At 40.6% G+C, this 12,732-nt stretch overlaps 1 protein-coding gene across 1 annotated transcript in view; it reads right to left on the bottom strand.

Annotated features, from left to right (window-relative positions):
• LOC115214756 (neprilysin-2-like) overlaps positions 1 to 12,732 on the bottom strand; it is a 214,764-nt gene that overhangs the window by 154,384 nt on the left and 47,648 nt on the right. The window lies entirely within an intron of this gene.

Genomic DNA, 12,732 nt, shown 5'->3' with positions numbered 1-12,732 from the left:
TTCTTCACTACTTCAGGGAGTGACGACCCTGCCTGACACGAGTCCCGGGCTCAGCTGGCTCCGGCTGACAGTATCGGTATGGGCCCCTATCCAGGGTTACGAAAAGAGACAACCTTCAAAGAAATCCGGAGTGGAGCCCCGAAGGCGGTTTAGTGTTCGACTCGACACTCTTCCGGCAGCTCCTGCCACCAAGCTGGTGCCAAACGTAATGCACTGCACTCCTTTGGACTACATCAGCAAGGTCGAGAGAGGAAACCTGACGATTGGGCTACCCAGAACTTTCTTATCTCTAGCCCAGGCCTGCGCAAAACTGGAGAGGACACTTCAGTGCTGCTGTAAAAATCTGCAGAAACAACACGGGAGGTAACAGTCACGAGTGATAAGTCTATTCAGATTGGCGTAAAATATGGGCGCTACGGTAAACTTCCGACGGTGGGAGGGACCTCCGTGTCCTATTGGTTAGCTACTGCCCACCTCAAGCTGGGCAGCCCCCAGTTAATAAGGTGCTGACCCGCCACAGGCCGCCTGCTCCATTGGGTGCTTGGAGCTAAGAGTATGACTCGAAAAGCGGCCTGCAACCTCTGCACCAGGCAAACAACTAAAAGTCAAGAAAACACCAGTTCTGCGGTTGGCAAGCTGGAATGTCAGGACCATGTGTCCTGGAATATCTGATGATCTACTCAGGATTGAAGACACAAGGAAAACGGCCATCATTGACCGTGAACTAAAGAGGCTCAACATAGATATTGCTGGGCTGCAGGAGACAAGACTTCCCTCAAACGGCAAACTCAAAGAGCAGGATTTCACCTTCTTTTGGCAGGGAAGCGATCTAGAAGAACCTCGTAAACATGGCGTTGGTGTTGCAGTGAGAAACTCACTACTCTCCTCAATAGAACCACCATCAGGAGGCACTGAGCGTATCCTCTCACTGCCTCTCCCGACTTCTTCTGGCTCAGTACATCTACTCAGCATCTATGCTCCCACTCTCTACAGCTCAGAGGAGACCAAGGACCAGTTCTACAAAGATCTCAACTGTGTCATAGAAAATATACCAACGACTGAAAATATCTACCTTCTAGGGGATTTTAACGCTCGCGTGGGATCTGACCGTGATTCGTGGCCCATTTGTGTTGGACACTTTGGTATTGGCAACATGAATGACAATAGTCAGAGACTACTCGAATTCTGCACATACCACAACCTGTGCATCACAAACACATTCTTTACCAACAAGCCATCCCACAAGGCATCCTGGAGACATCCAAGATCTCACCACTGGCATCAGCTGGATCTCATCATTACACGGATATTATTTCTGAATTCTACTCTATTGACCCGCAGTTACCACAGCGCGGATTGTGACACAGACCACTCACTTATTAGAAGTAGGGTGAGGATTCTGCCTAAAAAAGTCCATCGCTCCAAGAAAGTGGGCCGACCACGCATCAACACAACCAGAACCTCGGACCCTCCACTGCGACAATGTTTTGCTGCTTCTATCAAGGTTGCCCTCAGTAGCTGCCCAAACTCCTCTGCTGAAAGTAGGTGGGACTATATCAGGGAAGCCTTGTATACGACATCAATAGATACTTTCGGCATGAGAGAAAGGCAAAACCCAGATTGGTTCAATGCTGGGCTCTTAGACCTGGAGCCAGTTATCGAAGCAAAGCGTGCAGCTCTGATGCAATACAAGAGTGACTGTTCTACAAAGTCACTCGAAGAACTCAGAAAGGCACGAAATAAAACCCAACTGACAGCCAGACGCTGTGCAAATAGGTATTGGCAGGAAATCTGTCAGAGTATCCAGTCAGCTGCTGACGGGGGCGATGCCCGTGGGATGTATGCCGGTTTGCAGAAGGGCCTCGGTCCATCCGCAACCAAGTCAGCCCCTCTGAAATCAACTACTGGAGATCTCATCAGGGATCAAGGCAAGCAAATGGATAGATGGGTGGAGCACTACCAGGATCTCTACTCACGGGAGACTACAGTGGCTGAGGCTGCAGTCGAGAGCGTCAAGATCTTGCCAGTCATGTGCGAACTTGACAGTCCGCCATCTATAGCAGAGATCACCAAGGCTGTTGACTCCCTAGCAAGAAATAAGGCTCCGGGAAAAGACGGCATCCCCTCAGAGATCATCAAGGCCGGCAAAAACATCATCCTGCTTCGGCACCTTCATGAGCTTCTGTGTCAGTGCTGGGAAGAGGGTACAGTCCCTCAGGATATGCGGGATGCTAACATCATTACGCTTTACAAAAACAAAGGTGACCGTGGTGATTGTAACAATTACCGTGGTATATCTCTTCTAAGCACTGTTGGAAAGACCTTTGCCCGCGTTATCCTGGCCAGGCTACAACTACTTGCTTCTCGAATCTATTCGGAATCGCAGTGTGGCTTTAGAAGAAGCAGATCAACTATCGATATGATATTCTCCATACGCCAACTTCAGGAAAAGTCCAGAGAGCAGAAAATGCCATTATATATGGCCTTCATTGATCTAACAAAGGCTTTTGACTCGGTAAGCAGAAAGGCCTCTTCATCCTGCTCCAAAAATCGGATGTCCACCTAAGCTGCTGAGGATCATCAAGTCTTTCCATGATGACATGCAAGGCACCATACAGCACAACGGTTCAACATCAGCCGCCTTCCAAATAAAAAACGGTGTAAAGCAAGGTTGTGTCCTCGCTCCTACATTCTTTGGCATCTTCTTCTCGCTCTTACTTTCACATGCCTTTCAGACATCAGATGATGGAGTGTTTCTGCACAGTAGAAGTGACGGGAAACTGTTCAATCTCTCGCGCCTGCGTTCCAAGACCAAAATCAGAAACGTCCTGATCAAGGAGATGTTATTTGCTGATGATGTCGCTCATTAACTGTTTTGAGCAAGCATGTAACGACTTTGGCTTAGCTATCATCCTTAAGAAGACCAACATCATGAGCCAGGCTACATCGGACATCTCAAACATACATATTAGAGACCACAGATTACTACAGGTGGAGAAGTTTACCTATCTGGGCTCTACCGTCACCTACAACCTATCCCTTGACGCTGAGCTCAATATACACATTGGCAAGGCAGCTGCTGCGATGGCCCAACTCTCCAAACGGGCTTGGGACAACAACAAGCTGACCAAGACCACGAAAATGAAGATCTACCAGGCATGTGTACTCAGCACTCTACTGTATGGAAGTGAGACTTGGACGCTATACACACGCCAAGAGCGTCGCCTAAACATCTTTCACCTGCGCTGCCTCCGAAAAATCCTCCGCATCAAATGGCAGAATCATATCCCCAACAAAGATGTCCTCAGGCAAGCAGGAATACCAAGCATGTTTGCACTCCTCACACAAAGACGTATGAGATGGCTTGGGCATGTTAGCCGTATGAAAGATGGCAGAATCCCCAAGGACATACTCTACGGAGAGCTTGCTAGGGGTAATAGGTCTGTGGGTAGACCGTTCTTACGTTACAAGGATGTTTGCAAAAGGGACATGAAGGCCTGCAACATCAATATTAGCGGTTGGGAGACAGTTGCCGGCAACCGTGGAGAATGGCGACGTACTGTAAAAGAGGGAATACAAAGGAGTGACAGAGAGAGAGAGAGAGGAGAAATGGAAAGAAAAGAAGAGACGTCAACAAGAAACTATGGCATTACAACCAGCCAGGAACAGTCTTCGCTACATTTGCGGTACCTGCCAGAGGGAGTGTTTGTCCAGGATAGGACTACACAGCCACAGCAGGAAATGTATCAGGACATGAAATATAAAAGCCGGACTAGACTACATAAATACATGCATGTGTATATACACATTCAGACTGCCGCAATAACAAGGAAGTTTAATGTAAGTTATCGAATGAGAGATTTTGTAACTCTTCTTGACCTACTTAGGAATATTAAGTAGCTGTTAAAATGGAATTTCATTCTTCTTAAATCTTCTATTTGAATACGCAGATGTTTTCCATTGTCATAAACTGCATGAGTAACATGAGATAAATGTTGTGCTTATTTGTGCAACACACCCATATTATAAAAGGTTGTATCCTGTGCAATTGTTCGAAAATACGGAAGATACTAATGCAGTTATATATATATGATAGTTCAGGCGTGAAAATGTGTTTGTTTTGTGTTGGAACGGGCGTGTGTGAGAGAGAAGACAGGGAGGGAGTGGGACACAGAGAGCTTGTGCGTTTGTATTCGTTTATTTACATACATATATACCTGCAATCAAGCAGGTACACATCTATATATATACGTTATTTGTTGTGTCACATAAGATATCAGTTCGCAATGTATTAACTTATTTTATTCCCTATCACTCTCTTGCTTTCCCTATTTCTGTCCCTCTATCTGTTTCTCTCAATATGTGTGCGTATCTGCGTGTTTGTGTGAGTTTGTTGGGGATTTCAAAATATGATGTGTTTCCATATTCATACAAAATCGCTAGGTTTATGTCTAAAATTCTGAAGCCAAAACTTCCCAAGACATGTCGAAAGCTCCACTGAAGTAATCAACAGATTGAGACACATCTGCTTACTCATGAATATATGGAATAATTACTGCGAAGTATCTTGTAGAATACATTGTATAAAAGATCTTGGGCAAAGCCAAAACAATGCCAGGTAAATGCAAGGTAAATCACAAGAAAACAAATATGTGAATTAATGTAGGCTACCTTGTATTAAATATTTCGGGGTTCGACCTGCCCCATCAATGACCCTGAATTGTGCTAGAGGACCTATGTCGTATATGAGATCATCTGTGGCAAAATGTGGCTCATCCTACATCGGAAGCACGACAAGAAAACTGCATGTACGCATTAAGGAACACATTCAGGCAGACACTTCCGTGAAGAAACATCTGCGGAAATGCCAGACTCGGGAGTTCACAGAGCACATCAAGGCAACGCAGTGGAACAGGGGAAATCTTCGATTCTCTGAAGCTATCCTCATACACCAAAAGAAACCCAATATCAATAATAGAAGGGAGTCACAGGAAGCTACCTGGTTGATAAAGCAACAACCTTCTGCGCATGTCCACTTCACACACGCACATCGGCAACATCCATCACTTTCTTGAAAACGGGGTCTTAGCTTGCCATTTACTTAGCATTGTTTTGGCCTTACCCACGATCTTTTATACACTGTATATATATATATATATATATATATATATATATATATATACAATGTATATATATATATATATATATATATATATATATATATATATATACATACATATAGGGCTTATTCTATATGACTATTTGTTTACGGGGACGTAAACAAATCAATATCGGCTGCCAAGCAGTGATGGGGGAAACACACCCAGACACACACAAGTACACACACACACCCATATCTATATAAATATATTTGTGTGTGTGTCTTTATATATACATATATACACGCGACTGGCTTCTTTCAATTTCCGTCCAACAAATACTTACAAGGTTTTGGTTGGCCCAATGCCTCTAGAAGACATTTGCCTAAGGTGCTGCGCAAAGTGACTGAACTCATCTCTTTCTGTTGTATAAAATATAGCTGAACTACATTCTACCAGTTGTGTACTAAAGCTACCGCTTCTATCCTTGCTCAAGCTAGTCTTAATCAGCTCATTTCTATCCTTAAATGAATTTATGTGATTTTCCTCTCTCGGTTTAAATATGCCCTAACATTCAACATTTAACATTATTTGGTCCATCTTTCAACTAGATATCTTCATTATTACTGGCTTAATTTATATCTTCCTTTTTGTACTTATAAACCATAGCAACACATATCGGTATGTTAATTTCTGTATGACCATCAATGTAATTAAGTTCAATATTAACTCTATCCAATCTCCTTTAAGACGGAGAAAAAACAATTACCTGTTACAACACTCAGTTATACTTTGATCTAATATATATTAGCGACAAAAGTAGTATTAATACCGAGGGATAATATTCATTCCCACATTATTGTGGATTCTGTTGTGTCTGGGGAGAGTCATTTTCTTTTTGTGCCTTATTATATAACATATTCACTGGTCAAATTCCCACTTTTTCCCTATTTTTATTGTGTTAAAATTTTCGTTGCGTCTTGTAACCTTTTCAATAGTTTTGACTATTGAAAAGGTTGCAAGTCGCAACGAAAATTTTTGGACAATAAAAATAAGAAAAAAGTGGAAATTTTATCGGTGAATGTGTTAAATAATAAGGCACAAAAAGAAAATGACTCTCCCCAGGAACGTCAGAATATGCTTCAACACACGAACTCATATAAAGAATCTTGCAAACCAAATCCCAAAACGAAATTATCGTGAATGTTCTTTTATAACGATCTATACTGCGGTATATTCTCATTTAGCCTTTTCTTGCATAATGCATACATGTTTTATCGCCAGCGGGAAGTTAAATCCCCACTGACCACATCACCGAGGCAAAAATATTACTTGAAATTGGCCTTCCTTTGTCTCATCGGTGAATAACGCTTGTCCGCTAGAGATAGCTTTGACTTATCTCCCCGCAGCTGATACATAGACAGTAGGCCTCTTTAAAATATTTATTAGCCACAGAAGCAATATCAATAAGGAGAGATAATATCAACTCCCATTTCAAAATTTGCTACAGATAACTAATAGGAAAGTACAAAAGCTCGGCTATAAAAATTCACAATATTCTAATTGAACTGAGAGGCACAATAGACACGCTCGTGCGCTCGTATGTATCAGTGCGTCTGTGAGTCTGTGTATGTGTATGAGTGTGTGCATAAAAAATAAATATATTCATCACAGAATTGTGATAAATAAATAAATAATATACGGGGCACGGATACAAATAACATATGGAAGCGAGCCCATATACACATACACACAAACATATACAACGTATAAGGCGGCGAGCTGGCAGAAACGTTAGCACGCCGGGCGAAATGCGTAGCCGTATTTCGTTTGCCGCTACGTTCTGAGTTCAAATTCCGCCGAGGTCGACTTTGCCTTTCATCCTTCCGGGGTCGATAAATTAAGTACCAGTTATGCACTGGGGTCGATATAATCGACTTAATCCGTTTGTCTGTCCTTGTTTGTCACCTTTGTGTTTAGCGCCTTGTGGGTAGTAAAGAAATACATATACAGTAATTTCACATACGGTCGCAACAATTAGAACACGAATAACAACGGCAGCTGCAACAACAATGACAACGATGGCAATAGCAACAACAATAACCAAGATGGCAGCAGTGTGGGCGAGCACACCTACAAGAGATAGAGGAATTCTACCAAGACCTGGGTTCCAGGGCAGCAGCAGCAACAACGTGAGAGGGGAGGATTTTAGAGCTACTAAGAACATTAGCATACAGACATAAACACACACAGATACACGCTCGCGTGCAAACACGGACGCAAAAGTATGCGCGTGTAAGACCAGAATGAAATAAATGGAGCAAGAGCACACAGAGAGTTGGAAATGGTCACTGAGGTGGTCACAGATGTGTAGCGAAATATTTCGTGACAAAGAACATTAGTTAGAATAAGAATAAGAATAAGAACAAACGAGCGAATAGCGAATATATAGTGCGTGTGTATCTTTGGCTAAAAAAACGAAAACTTATCATACTGAAATACATCTCTATATAAAGGTTGGTCATTCCCCTAAAATTCTGTATATATATTTCGTTCCGTAAATATGCTTCTGTACAATCATGATTTTTGTTGAACTTAAAATAATTATAAATTTATTTTACTACCTACTCTGAACACTTTCGTGTAAACTGTTTAAACACAAAGCCCGTCTTAACATGTTCTTATCATTGTCAAAGATTCTATTTCTTGACATTTTCTTGACATTTTCTTGACATTTTCTCATCATTATCAAAAACTTTATAACTGTATTTTAATACAGTTATGATATCCATTTTTTAAAATAACAAAAGCTTAGATTTTACTTTTGAAAATCTCTTTTTATAAAAGTGAAACCGGTCAAATCGATAAACATCTTTAAACGACATCTATATGTTCAAATACTTTTTCCTATATATTTTCACTCGTGCGGTACCTTGCAAGGTTATTTTGTTCTATTGTCCTTGTTTGCTGTACCGCTAGATTAAAGGGACGTAAACAGACCAGAACCGGTTGTCAAGCGATGTTAGGGAGAAACACATACGAAAATGCATACGTACCTATATATATATATATATATATATATATATATATATATAGAAGGAGCTTCTACAGGACTAGAACTGTTTCATTCAAGAGAAATCTTCAGGAAGCTCTTGAATGAAACAGTTCTAGTCCTGTAGAAGCTCCTTCTATATAATAAATTAATTTTACTCTGCTATGTATTGAGTACCTTATTTACTGTGGTTAACCCCGAATCAACCCGGGACCTACATATATATATATATATATATATATATATATATATATATATATATATATATATATATATACACGACAGGCTTCTTTCAGTTTTCATCTACGAAATCCACTCAGAAGAATTTGTTCGAAAGAAGACAATAGTAGAAGACGTTTGCCCAAGATGCCATGCAGTGGGAATGAACCCAGAACCATCTGGTTGGGATGCAAACATCTTATCACACAGCCACTGTTGCGCCTGTATATGTGTGTGTGTCTGTGTGTGTTTGTATTTGTACGTGTGAGTGCATGATGTATATATTATAGTGGACTAGGGCAATTGCTGGAGTCATCCTGAGTTTCTCGCTCATAAAGGGTTTCACCTTTTCACCTTATGACGTATCTTGAAGCCCCGAAGAGTGCTGACTTGAGATCCCTATAAACTAAGGAGAGCAAAAAACCTCGTTTCAAAGGTTAAAATCCTTGGTGATTATATCCCTTCGTCCATTGTTCAACGATCTTCGGCCGCGCTGCCATCTTGCGGTCACCAAACCACCACGTAGATAAACTATTGTCTCCTTTCAGCCTTGGCAATTGGTTTCCGGCTGTGGTGTAGCCATGCGGATTCCAAGAATAAGAATTTTGTAAAATACAAGCATGGTACGAAAATCTCCGTCCTGGAGTTCCCACTTAGAAAAAATTGCCCTGCGCCCTCTTTGGCCTCTACGCCCTGGCCATTGCTACGGGGGCAAGTTGCCATACACTAGACAGACTTAGGAAAGACTTAATCAGAACGCTTGCCTTCTTGGGCTTCAAGATCACCATAGAGTGAAACCTCACGTGATAGCAATAATTGAGATACAGTTAACACGGTAACGACGTGAAAAATGATGTCAGTACTACCATGTATACAACTAAATATAAATGCTCTTGCAGAGGAAAATGAAAATGCCTATTGATGAACCTGTGTATGAGTACACATTTTGTATGTAAATGTACCGTACACACAAAGGAGAACCGTATGTTTACATACGGGGTAACATCGGACTCAGTGAAAGGTCGCAATCAAGTCACCACCTTCAAGAAATTCATTAATAGATATTCAACAACCACGGCCGATTTTGTATGGCAACTTAAGGAACATACAGTTAAGTATAACTTAACTTCATCCATAGTAAGGCAGGCAAAACCATATAATATCATTTCCAGGAAATGCCGGCTATGCTCCGCAGAATACCTGCATATTTTGTGCAGAAATGAGATGATCAGTAATAACATTTCTAAAAGACTCCCTGGAGCTTACATTTATATAAAAGCACTTTCACATAAAGCAGTGGCAATAAATTTCAGTTAACTTACTTACTAATCATGTTTGAATTAAATTTAACTCTAACATTCCCATTCTTATAAACACCAAACACTAGTACATTCTCTATGTGAACGTATGTGCGCCAAACCACACGTGTCCGCGAGCTTATACATTTGTGGGTGTTTGTATGCGTGCATGAGAATGCGCGATAGAACATACGCGGGGGCGTTTGTACACCCGTATCTGTCAAGGCTTCTGTTTAATACTTGTTTCGGTATATTGTGCGTTTGATTCTTTTTAATATGTTCTTATTATTATTGATCCTCTGTTTAACTGAAGCTTTATCCTTTAATTTGTAGTTCTTCTGTACAGGAACCGAGAAGATTTCTTGTGGGACAATCAATATTTTTACGAGTTATATCAATATATCACCCGAAGAGACATATCATTCTCCTAAACCAGTGGTTAAGTATCGAACTCGTGAATGATCGATAATAGACGGATCGAAACAATTTTAATCATTAATAAAACTCTTCCGCCCCTCTCATTAACATAATAAACAACGAAAACTGCGAAAGTGTACATGCTTTAACAGTAAACTACCAGGTACGTACCAGACGCTTATTGACATAATAATAATAATAATAATAATAATAATAATAACAACAACAACAACAAAAATAATAATACTTATGATTATTATTATTAATTATTATTATTGTCATTATTATTATTATTATTATTACTATTATATACATATAAATAAATAAATATATATATATATATATATATATATATATATATATATATATATATATATATATAAATATAGGTATATTTAAATAGATGTGTGCATGTTCCCCTTGTTTACAATTAACACGGAAACATAGATACGTAGTTACCAGGGTAGCAAATGATCGCACAAGTAAGAAGTGCTTAAGACTTTGCTTTTAAAGGTAGAAAATCCGAGTTTACGTGAAATATTTTGCATAATATATATAAAAAAATATATGGAGTTAAACGCAGGTGTTATTCAAATTGTTAATCTTTGAACACATGTTTCGAAGATATGATTGATATTATTCCAAAGGAATAAAATGGTTTAAAACAACGTAATCTTCTCTGCTTTTAACTCCATTTATCTATTTATATATATATATATATATATATATATATATATATATATATATATATATATATATATATAACATTATTGGTGAATTGAAGAAATGGAGCTGAACGCAGATTGAACAGAAATCGTTTTATTTCATTCTACACGTGTTTCGAAAGGCACAAATTACCAAAATCCGATTGAATAATGGGACCATATTGTGTCTTTCTCTTCAGGAAGAAAAAAGGAAATCCGTTGGAAAAACAAAAACAGAACAGAGGCGGAGCAAAAAACAAATCGAACTGTGCTCCTAAGAGCCCATGGCGAAACTGTTTATCAGTGTATGTTGAGAACCGGTGGCTGAAGAATTCAACGGGTCAGGCATCGGTCAATCATGTGGGTGAGGGTGTATAGATGTTCTTTGTGACCGAGAATAAAGTTCTGACTATTTAAGGAATATTGGATGTTTTATAAGGGGCGAGAAAAAATCTACTTAGAGACGTGTGTGTGTGTATACTGTTCTATATATGTGTGTGTTGGCGTAGGGGTAGAAAACATTTTTTGTGTACGTGTGTGCGTTTGATCGTTCGGCTGTCAGTGGCTACTGCCGTGATAACCGTTGGGTGGCAGAAAGAAAAAAATAAAAAAAATATATATATATTATGTTTTATGTGTGTGTGTGTTCATCTAAGCCTGCCTTGTCAAGGAAACCCCCCGCTGTGAGAAAACCAAGCCCCGTTTGTCTTACAGGAGTAATTCCCCTTGCAGTGGTTAATCGTAGATATCTTAAAGGCTATTTCAGAATTTGTTACCAAGGGCTATGGGTGCCGGTATTATTTATAAACGCTATTTAAAGGCCAGATAAGTGTAACGCCGCCAATGGGGGCATCGAAAAGCCGACTGTAAGAGCCCGTTTACCATCCGGCCTCTGGCAAACAAAATATGGAAGAGTTCGGAGACACAAAGGTTGCACTGTCTTCTGCCCCTATCAAATGGGAGGGCCACCGACAAAATTGACCATTCCAGCCTATAGCTTAAGTTCGCATCCTTCAGTCGCCATATTAGCTTACTGAGTCCCGTGGTCTGGCGCTTGTTCACGTCCCGAAAAGTTGCGTAATGGTTGGAGACACGCAAAGACAATCTTGAGGATGATGCCCCTACATAAATGAAGGCATCTGAGTCCGTGTAAACCTTGCATTGGTAGACGGCGTTTTTGATCTTGGAGTTCGCCGACGTGAATCTTAATCTGCTAGGATTAGTTTCTGAAATTAGAACTGCGTTCCTGTCACTATATTCGTTCCGAGACCTGCAGCCGCTTACTACTCTATTTTCCACTACGTCACTATTAACTATAGGAATAACCCCTGATTCTCCACTATCTATCAGAGTGCTGTCATTGCTACTGCCCGTGGTACTGCTATTGCGGGAAATGATGCTGGGGATGCTAATGGGGCTCTCTACCCTACTCCCATTATTACCGTCAACCACAACACCCCTATTTATAACTATACCCCTAGTGGGTACTCCCTGGCTGGAGCTGAGATTATGTGTCACTGTACTGGCTCTCATATCATTATTACTACTATAATTATTCCTACTGAGCATTAAACCGGGAGCGGAAGAGGCTGTGCCTCCGGAAAAAGGTGATAGGGTCTTAGTAAGTAGCCTATTATTATGGGAGGCGATTATCTGGGCGAGGTTTTTAGTGTTGGAGAAAGCTATCCTAACTTTATGTGAGTTAACCGTGGAGTAATATTTGGAATTTCTGGGGAAGTTATTGGCGATGGCTTGTCTAAACATGAGGGGGAGGTTAGTTCTAATCTGCTTACCAAAGGGGATTACAAACCATATATGCTTATTCCTATCAGTGTGATGGGTCGGGACGCCAGCTCTCGCATTCGGGTGGGTGATTCTCGGATGAAGCTCAGCCTCTGGGCCAACTCCTCGCAGGTAGTGAAGTGGTTCTCTTCCATCCCTAA

This window comes from Octopus sinensis, linkage group LG8 (assembly GCF_006345805.1).
Source record: "Octopus sinensis linkage group LG8, ASM634580v1, whole genome shotgun sequence".
Taxonomy (NCBI): domain Eukaryota; kingdom Metazoa; phylum Mollusca; class Cephalopoda; order Octopoda; family Octopodidae; genus Octopus; species Octopus sinensis.
This window is presented reverse-complemented; position numbering and strand designations above follow the sequence as displayed.